At 31.0% G+C, this 8,691-nt stretch overlaps 1 long non-coding RNA gene across 1 annotated transcript; it reads left to right on the forward strand.

The window, feature by feature from the left end:
- Positions 1 to 1,283: 1,283 nt before the first annotated feature.
- On the forward strand, positions 1,284 to 8,183 carry LOC111632550. The gene is made up of 3 exons (XR_002757878.1): positions 1,284 to 1,352; positions 1,424 to 1,513; positions 7,987 to 8,183. It is a non-coding gene; the product is annotated as an uncharacterized LOC111632550 (long non-coding RNA).
- Positions 8,184 to 8,691: the final 508 nt, after the last annotated feature.

The following is an 8,691-nucleotide window of genomic DNA, read 5'->3' on the forward strand; positions in this document are numbered from 1 at the left end:
AACGGCTTCCACTGTACTATTTTAGATGCGATTTTTTTGTTTTTATCTGTGTTGTAGTAGGGTATGCCATGAGAATGCATACTAAGAAGGGATTTTTTGAAATTTCCCCGCGGAGGGTGAGGGAGAGCATTAAGGCTTAACCGGAAGAACGGTTTCTACTGTACTATTTTAGATGCGATTTTTTGTTTTTATCTGCATTTTAGTGGGATACGCCATGGCAATGTACACTAAGAAGGAATTTTTAGAAATTCTTCCGCGGGGGGTGAGGTAGAGCATTAAGGCTAAACCGGAAGAACGGTTTCTACTGTACTATTTTAGATGCGATTTTTTGTTTTTATGTGCATTTTAGTAGGGTAAGTCATGGCAATGCACACTAAGAAGGGATTTTTAGAAATTCTCCCGCGGAGGGTGAGGGAGAGCATTAAGTTTTTATCGGGNTTTTTTGTTTTTATGTGCATTTTAGTAGGGTAAGTCATGGCAATGCACACTAAGAAGGGATTTTTAGAAATTCTCCCGCGGAGGGTGAGGGAGAGCATTAAGGCTTAACCGGAAAAACGGCTTCTACTCTACTATTTTAGATGTGATTTTTTGTTTTCAACTACATTTAGTCTTCATTGAGTACTTAGGTGTTGATAACAAATGTCTAAAATGTTAATTGATAACATTTCAGACATTGTTATAAATATTTTTATCTATTTCAATTTTAAAAATGTTCGAACCGTTTTAAATTCGAATTTGTTATTGCATATTGGTTCGATTATAGAACGATTGTAAATGCTCCAGAAAATTGATCAAATTGAAAATGGTTCGTTTGATTCTCGGCAATTATCTTCAGCGGTAGGTGTTAACTCTTCAGCTGTAGGTGCAATTTTTAACTGCGTTTTAGTAGGGTAACACGTGGGGATGAAAGAGGTGCATTCCTTAACAATGGAAGTGTTAAGAATAGAAGTGTTAAGAGAAAGCAACGTGCAAGATTTACAGTCACAGATGCGGTTTTATGCGTTTTTGTGAGAAATCGAACATATTTTTAGACCCATGTAAAAATTCTTTAATTACTCTGGAAACAGGGGACCTAATTCATGCATTTTATGAAAACGGGTAAGATTGGCTATAATGTAATAATCTTAATCTTCGCTATCGTTACTTTCTGTCCGAGCAATGCCGGGCGTATCTGCTAGTATAAAATAATATTGAAACTGATTGATCACTTACAATGTATTTTATAAGAGTTTATATACCAATTTTACAATTTTTGTTAATGATATTAATTTAAAATTTTTCAGCTTTATGGGAAATTCATCGAAATCGACAAATTGTGTTCTGCTGATTTACCATTAGAAACCAAAATGAAGGTAATACAAATGCATTCAAATCTTTTCTATCGGTCTATAAATTTAATATAATTCAAAAAATTATTTTAAAGATGCTGAACTTTATGAAAAGATATGGTAAAACTCCATTTGGAATAAGCATCGGCGGATTCTTTTATGTTAAGAAAAACTTCTTCATTCGAGTAAGTTCGTTCAATATATTCTGTTTGACTACATTAAACTTGTAAAAACATCTATTATAACTGCGTGTATAGTTTACAAATATATTTTATTCGAAGAATCATATTAAACATGTAACTCTTATTAGGTGTATATAGTATGGGCCAAGTGATTAATAGGGCATTATTTATAATGCCCAGCCATTACGAATAATGACTAAAATGGGCGCACAGTCTGATAAATATTGATTAATTTATTAAATTGACCAGACATTATGAATACAGCTACATTTTGTTTGGACAATTTGATTAAAAATCTCCACTTTTTTTCATTACAAATTATTTAATTTTGTGAATTATTTGAAAGTATTCTAAAAACAGCTCGTAATTTTATTAAAATTAAGTATTATTAACTGTATTAATTAAACTCGTGTTAACGAAAAGTATTATTAACACATTTTTACTTCATGAAAATATGAACTTTAAAGGTAACTTTTGAAATCTTATTTTTCGTATAGATTACATGAAAAATTAAATGTTTTTAGTTTATTTATTCGGGAAATTAAGATTTTGATGTCATTGTGAATTAAATAATTTCTTTATAGTAATTGCATTTATTAGATTTGCATCTAATCTTGCAGAAGCATCGACTATATTCTTGGCCTCCAAAAATTGATGACATTCTTACACATTCTCTAAGAGAAATGTTTGCTCCTAGTACATCTGCAACAGAAATAAACTTTTCTTTACAAACAGTAGATTGTTTTCTGGTATATGATAGATTTAATATGCCATGTTTGATACTAGTGTGTAAAGGTTTTTATGTTCAACCGGAACAACGACACCTAAATTATTTTTTCTATCACTGTAGGCTTGATCTACATCTGGTACACGAATACTTACTGGATCATCAACTGTAGCTGCTGAGTATTTGGATTTCGATGTATTAATCATTTTTCTTGTTGCTTTTTAAGATTAGACAAAGCTCTTGTTTTAACACACTTCTATTTCTGTATCAACTGTTTGGAGTTTTTCTACGTCATTTACCGATTTTGTAATACTAATAATAACCAAGGTTTCTGAAAACCAGTATGATTCGATGTTTCTCAGAAGAAGACGATGTAGATCTTTGAACTTGATAAGTTATATTGCTGTATGAGGGAGATATTATAAAATAACCTTTTATAATGTTACGTTAAATGGTACCTGATCCTTCAAATTACGCAACTTTGACTTGCTTAGTCGTTATATTTTAGATAAAAGAGTCTCTAAATGTTTTTTCTTATTATCGTTGGGTGTAAAATTTTTTACCTCAAATTTTAACTTTGTTTCAAACAAGGCCTTATAGTAACTGAAGTTTTTACCAGTATTAGTGCTGGATTTTTCATTAGTTGTGCAAAACGAAGCCAAACTTTTAGACTGTTTGTTAGTCTTCAACCAAGAACTAAGCATAAATTTTACGTTTCGATTATATCTTACTAATTAACCTTGACTTTGTGAGTGTCTGGGTTTTCCATGCACAATATTTTGATGACATTATTGGCGAATTCTCTGCCGTTACCGCTTTGTAGAATACTCGGTGCACAAAAAATTGTTTAAATGTTTAAAAGAACATATGCTACCTCTTCAGCCCGTTTAGTATTTAAAAGTTGTAGTTGAGCGAATTTAGTCAGATGCGAGTGTAAATTTATACTGCTCATCGGCTTAGGAATGCATATCTACGAGTCATCGCTACGATATCATCGCTGTCTGTGTCGAGCTCACATCTCGAGTTCATTTTATTACTTAAAATTGGTTTAACTACGAAGCCTTTCTTAGAATCATTCTGTTTTTTTCTGACAGATTTCATAGAAGTTAAAATAAATTATGATCATTTCCTTTGTTATATTTTTATATTTCGTACCTTAATTTTTTTTCGTACTGTTTCTGTCACTGTGGCCAATAGAAATATGGACATCATGAAATATCTGAAATATTTCATTCAGTGTAAATGTGGTATTTAATCACATTGTCTTTTTTTATAGGCATAATAATTATTTTTTTATTTTTCCGCTGGATACAACGTCATATATACGTAAACACTAATATTCCACTGATAACATACAAATCAGTTTTATTTTTGACTCTTTTACGTTTTGTATCTTTGAGAAATACACTGAATTTTTTAAAATTCAACTGTTCCGGCATTTTACTGCTATTAACTTGTTTAATCGGTTGTTCAAGCGATTGTTCATATCATAGATCTAATCGTTACCTCATTCGAAAAAGAAACTATTTTAAGAGTGAAATTAAAATCTCGTTCAAGATCAATTATTCGTCGCATGAATTTAAAATTCAATAGCAAACTGCAACACAGATGCGAGTGGTGATTGGGTAGCGATGTGGGATGCTCACTTTCCGACGTATTATAACTCTTTTCCCGATTAGGTAATAGTAGTATTCATAATGACCGGTCAATCTGATAAATTATGTTTTAANGTTTATCCGAATCAATTGGGGACTGGGGTGGTTCGGATAACTTATTTTTCGGATAACGAATCATGTACGAAAAAATATATTAATTTATCCCATGTTGAAATTTCTCTCCGTTGCGTGTCGCTTCGCGTTGAATTTTCGTCGATGTTAAGCCTAACGAAGACTATTGTATCGTTAAAAATTATTTTTTTATTTTGTACAAACAAAATAAATTTATTGAAAAATATAAAAACAATAAAAAATTATACTTCAGATGTTAATTTAGTATCAAAAACGTAAAATATTTGGGTAGCTGAAGATTGCAGCGCCACAGCACTAGCGAAAATTTAAATTTTCCGACTGGAATGCTTTCGGATAACGGACGTTTCGGATAACCAGCTTTCGGATAAACGACGCTGTACTGTATTATTAACTGTATTAATTAAACTCGTGTTAACGAAAAGTATTATTAACAAATTTTTAGTTCATGAAAATATGAACTTTATAGGAAACTTTTGAAATTTTATTTTTCGTATAAATTATATAAAAAAATAAATGTTTTAGTTTATTTATTCGAGTAAGTAAGATTTTGATGTCATTGTGAATTAAATTTCTTTATAGCAATTGCATTTATTAGATTTGCATCTAATCTTGCAGCAGCATCGACTATATTCTTGGCCTCCAGAAATTGATGACATTCATGGATATTTTCTAAGCGAAATGTTTGCTCCTAGTACATCTGCAACAGAAATAAACTTTTGTTTACAAACAGTAGATTGTTTTCTGGTATATGGTAGATTTAATATTCCATGTTTGATACCAGTGTGGAAAGATTTTTATCTTCAACCGGAAGAACGACACCTAAATTATTTTTCCATCATTGCGGGCCAGATCTATATCATCTACACCAGGGCTTCTTAAACTTTTTTTTTTCACGACCCCATTTATGATTGTGATTTTTTTCACGACCCAAAAAAAAAATATAAAATAAAGATATACAAATTTGCATAAACAAGTATGGTGTACTACCATAGTTCACTTTTATGTTACAATGGAACAGAGACAACTGAATACACTGAAAAGCGACAACACTACACTATTTCACACTACAATCAGTGTTGCTGAATCGTTGTCTCGCTGCACCAGAAGTGACACAAAGCGTGCCATTTTAAAACTCTGAAATTATTTTCAATATTTTGCATTAAAATCTCGCGACCCCAAGATTTCGCTAAGCGATCTCAAATGGGGTCGCGACCCATAGTTTAAGAAGCCCTGATCTACACGAATCCTTACTGTATCATCAACAGTAGCTGCTGAGTGTTTGGAATTCGATGTATTAATCATTTTTCTGGTTGCTTTTTAAGATTAGACAAATCTCTTGTTTTAACACAATTATTATTTTTACTTCTATTTTTGTATCAACTGTTTGGAGATTTTTTTTTGTCATTTACCGATTCTGTAATACTAATAATAACCAAAGTTTCTGAAAACCAGTACGATTAGATCTTTTTCAGAAGAAGACGATGTAGATCTTTATACTTGATCAGTTATATTGCTATGTGAGGGTGACATTATAAAATAATCTTTTATAATGTTACCTTAGACCAGTGGTTCTCAACTATTTTTGTTGATGTACCCCATTAGCCCATTAGTTGTTTCTCAAGTACCTGTTATATTTTTGTATGTAAATTTTATAATTACTGCGTTAAATGTATACAGCCCTTATTACCCTTATAACTGAGTGCCATTGAAAAATTCTAATTAATTATAACTAAAAGTGAATTACTTATTTTACGTAAATAATAATAAATTTAATCAGGTACATACATTTATTTATTATTTGATAAGTATATTATATAAAATCACAGAATACATGCATACATGCATAAATTACATTTCCTAAAAATAAATTATTATAATTAACGATAAAGAAAATTTAAATTATTCTACAATAATTTTTAACAAAAATTAATGGGATATTTGCTGCAATAAATTTTTAGCAATTTTTTTCAAAATTTGGTTTATATGTTGTTAAATAGAGATTATAATTGTGTACTTACAATGTAATGGCTGTGAATTTATATCGTGCAGAACAATAAATAAATCTTTCAATTTTTGTAACAAACGTAATGTCTAAATTTGCTAAATATCAAGTAATGCGTGCATGCAGTAACATGCATTGCATGGTATGGATACAATCCAGGCTTCGTTATTCCTAATACCAGTACTCCAGTAAAAATACAAAAAGTCCCAATCTCATTGAGCAATAATTATAGAATAAAATAAAAAAATTTTTTTCTATTCTAAAATTAATGCTTAGTTAAACCGTAATTTTACTATACTACAAGTTCATTCGGCACTAACGGCACAAATAGACGGGTAAATCAAGTGGATAAACAAATTGTTTAGACTGTTAAAAGGGAAATCAGTGTTCATACTGGTATATTTTAAAGCAAGTTTTTGTCGTTTCTTGTTTCTTGTGTTAATAATTTACAGCAAATTGATTAACATATGTCATTTTATAATGAAAGTTAGATGTACCTCTTCGATTTACGCTCGTACCCCTAGGGTACATGTACCCCCGGTTGAGAACCACTGCCTTAGACAGTACCTGATCATTCCAAGTAAGCAACTTTGATTTGCTTTGTCATAGATGTTAGATAAAAGAATCACTAGATCTTCCTTCTTATTATTGTTCCGCTCGTTTCGTTGGGTATAAAATCTATTGTCCAATTTTTCACTTTATTTCAAACATGGCCTTATAGGGATTGAAGTTCACACCAGCATGATGCTCTGGATTTTTCATCAGTTATACATAATGTAACCTGACTTTTTCGACCATTTGTTAGTGTTGTTAGTCTCCAACCAAGAACTAAACATATTTTATACGTCTCGATTACATCTTTCTATTAAACCCTGACTTTGTGAGTGTCTGAGTTTTCCATGCACAATAGTCAACACGGACCATATTTTGATGACATTGTTGGCGAATTCTCTGCCTTTATCGCTTTGTAGAATACTCGGTGCACCAAAAATTGTAAAAATGTCTAAAAGAACATAAGCCACATCTTCAGCCCTTTTGGTATTTAACGGTCGTAGTTGAGCGGATTTAGTCAGATGCGAGTGTAAATTTATATTGCTCATTGGCTTAGAAATGCATACCTACGAGGTCGACCTCACATCTCGAGTTCATTTCATTACTTAAAATTGGTTTAGCTACCAAGCCTTTCTTAGGATCATTCTGTTTTTTCTGACAGATTTCATACGAGTTAAAATAAATTATGATAATTTCCTTTGTAATATTTTTATATTTCGTACATTAATTTTTTTCGTACTATTTCTGTCACTATGGCCAATAGAAATATGGACATCGTGAAATATCTGAAATATTTCTTCAGTGTAAACGTGATATTTAATCAAATTACCTTCTTTTATAGGCACAATTAATTTTTTTATTTTTCCGCTAGTTACAACGTCATATATTCGTAAACACTAATATTTTACTGGTAACATTGATGTCAGTTTTATTTTTGACTCTTTCACTTTTTGTATCATTGACAAATACACTGAATTTTTTAAAATTCAACTGTTCTGGCTTTTTACTGCGATTAACTTGTGTAATCGGTTGTTGAAGCGATTGTTCTTATCATAGGCCTAATCGTTACCTCATTCAAAAAAGAAAACACCATTTTAACAGTGAAATTAAAATCTTGTACAAGATTAACTACTACTCGCATATATTTAAAATTCGATACTAAACTGCAACTCAGATGCGAGTGGTGATTGGGTAGCGATGTAGGATGATCACTTCTCAACGTATTCATAATGACCGGTCAATCTGATAAATTATGTTTTAACACCTGAAATTTATTACAATCCCCCTTTTTTGCTTGTCATTATTCATAATGACTAGACATTATTCATAATACCCGTATTAATAACTTAATTCGTAGCCTATATAATAATTTTTTGTTGTTGTTGTCGAAACCGTGTTGTTATTTATGTTTATATACTGTTTGTTAATTTTTTAAATATTGTTTTAGTTTCTGAGTGCCATATATTCATCGCTGTCTGTGTTGACGGAACTTTTAATTGCAAAGAAACCATCTACATGTAAAGTTGAGATTAGAGATTTGATTCAATAAAGCCACTTAATCAACATGCCTGACAGGCTGACTTTGAATAACAGCGCAGACTTATTACAAGGAAATGAGGTATTTTTGTGTTGGAAAAAGGAAGTCGGTTGTAAACTTAAGAGAAAAATTGAAATCTCAAAAAAGTCAAAGAAAATAGTCCTTACGAAGATTCAAGATTTGACTGTCGACTCTTTCGTAGAAAGTGACGACATCCGTTCCACAATAAATTTATTCGTCAGTAAATTTATAAAATATATTTAAGTTTATTTTCATATTTTAAGTTATTATTATTTTTTATTAACTCGTTCTGATGTAGTAATAATTATTACTTTGTTGTTTATTGTATATTAAAAATACTACAGTCGACACCCTATAACACTGTTGATTATTCCGTTTTATATGAATTCCATGTTGTACGAGTCACTTAGATTTTACAAATACGTGTGCCGGGCAGTGAACGGCTCACGTATTTGTAAAATTTAAGTTACTCGTACAATGTGGTATTCATATAAAACGGAATAATCAACAATGTTATAGGGGGGTCGACTGTAGACTAGGTTATGGTTTACGGCTTAATTAACACACACACACACGCATATATATGTATGAGTG

The sequence above is a fragment of the Centruroides sculpturatus genome, unplaced genomic scaffold (assembly GCF_000671375.1).
Source record: "Centruroides sculpturatus isolate CEXI.00-Female unplaced genomic scaffold, Cexi_2.0 scaffold674, whole genome shotgun sequence".
NCBI lineage: Eukaryota > Metazoa > Arthropoda > Arachnida > Scorpiones > Buthidae > Centruroides > Centruroides sculpturatus.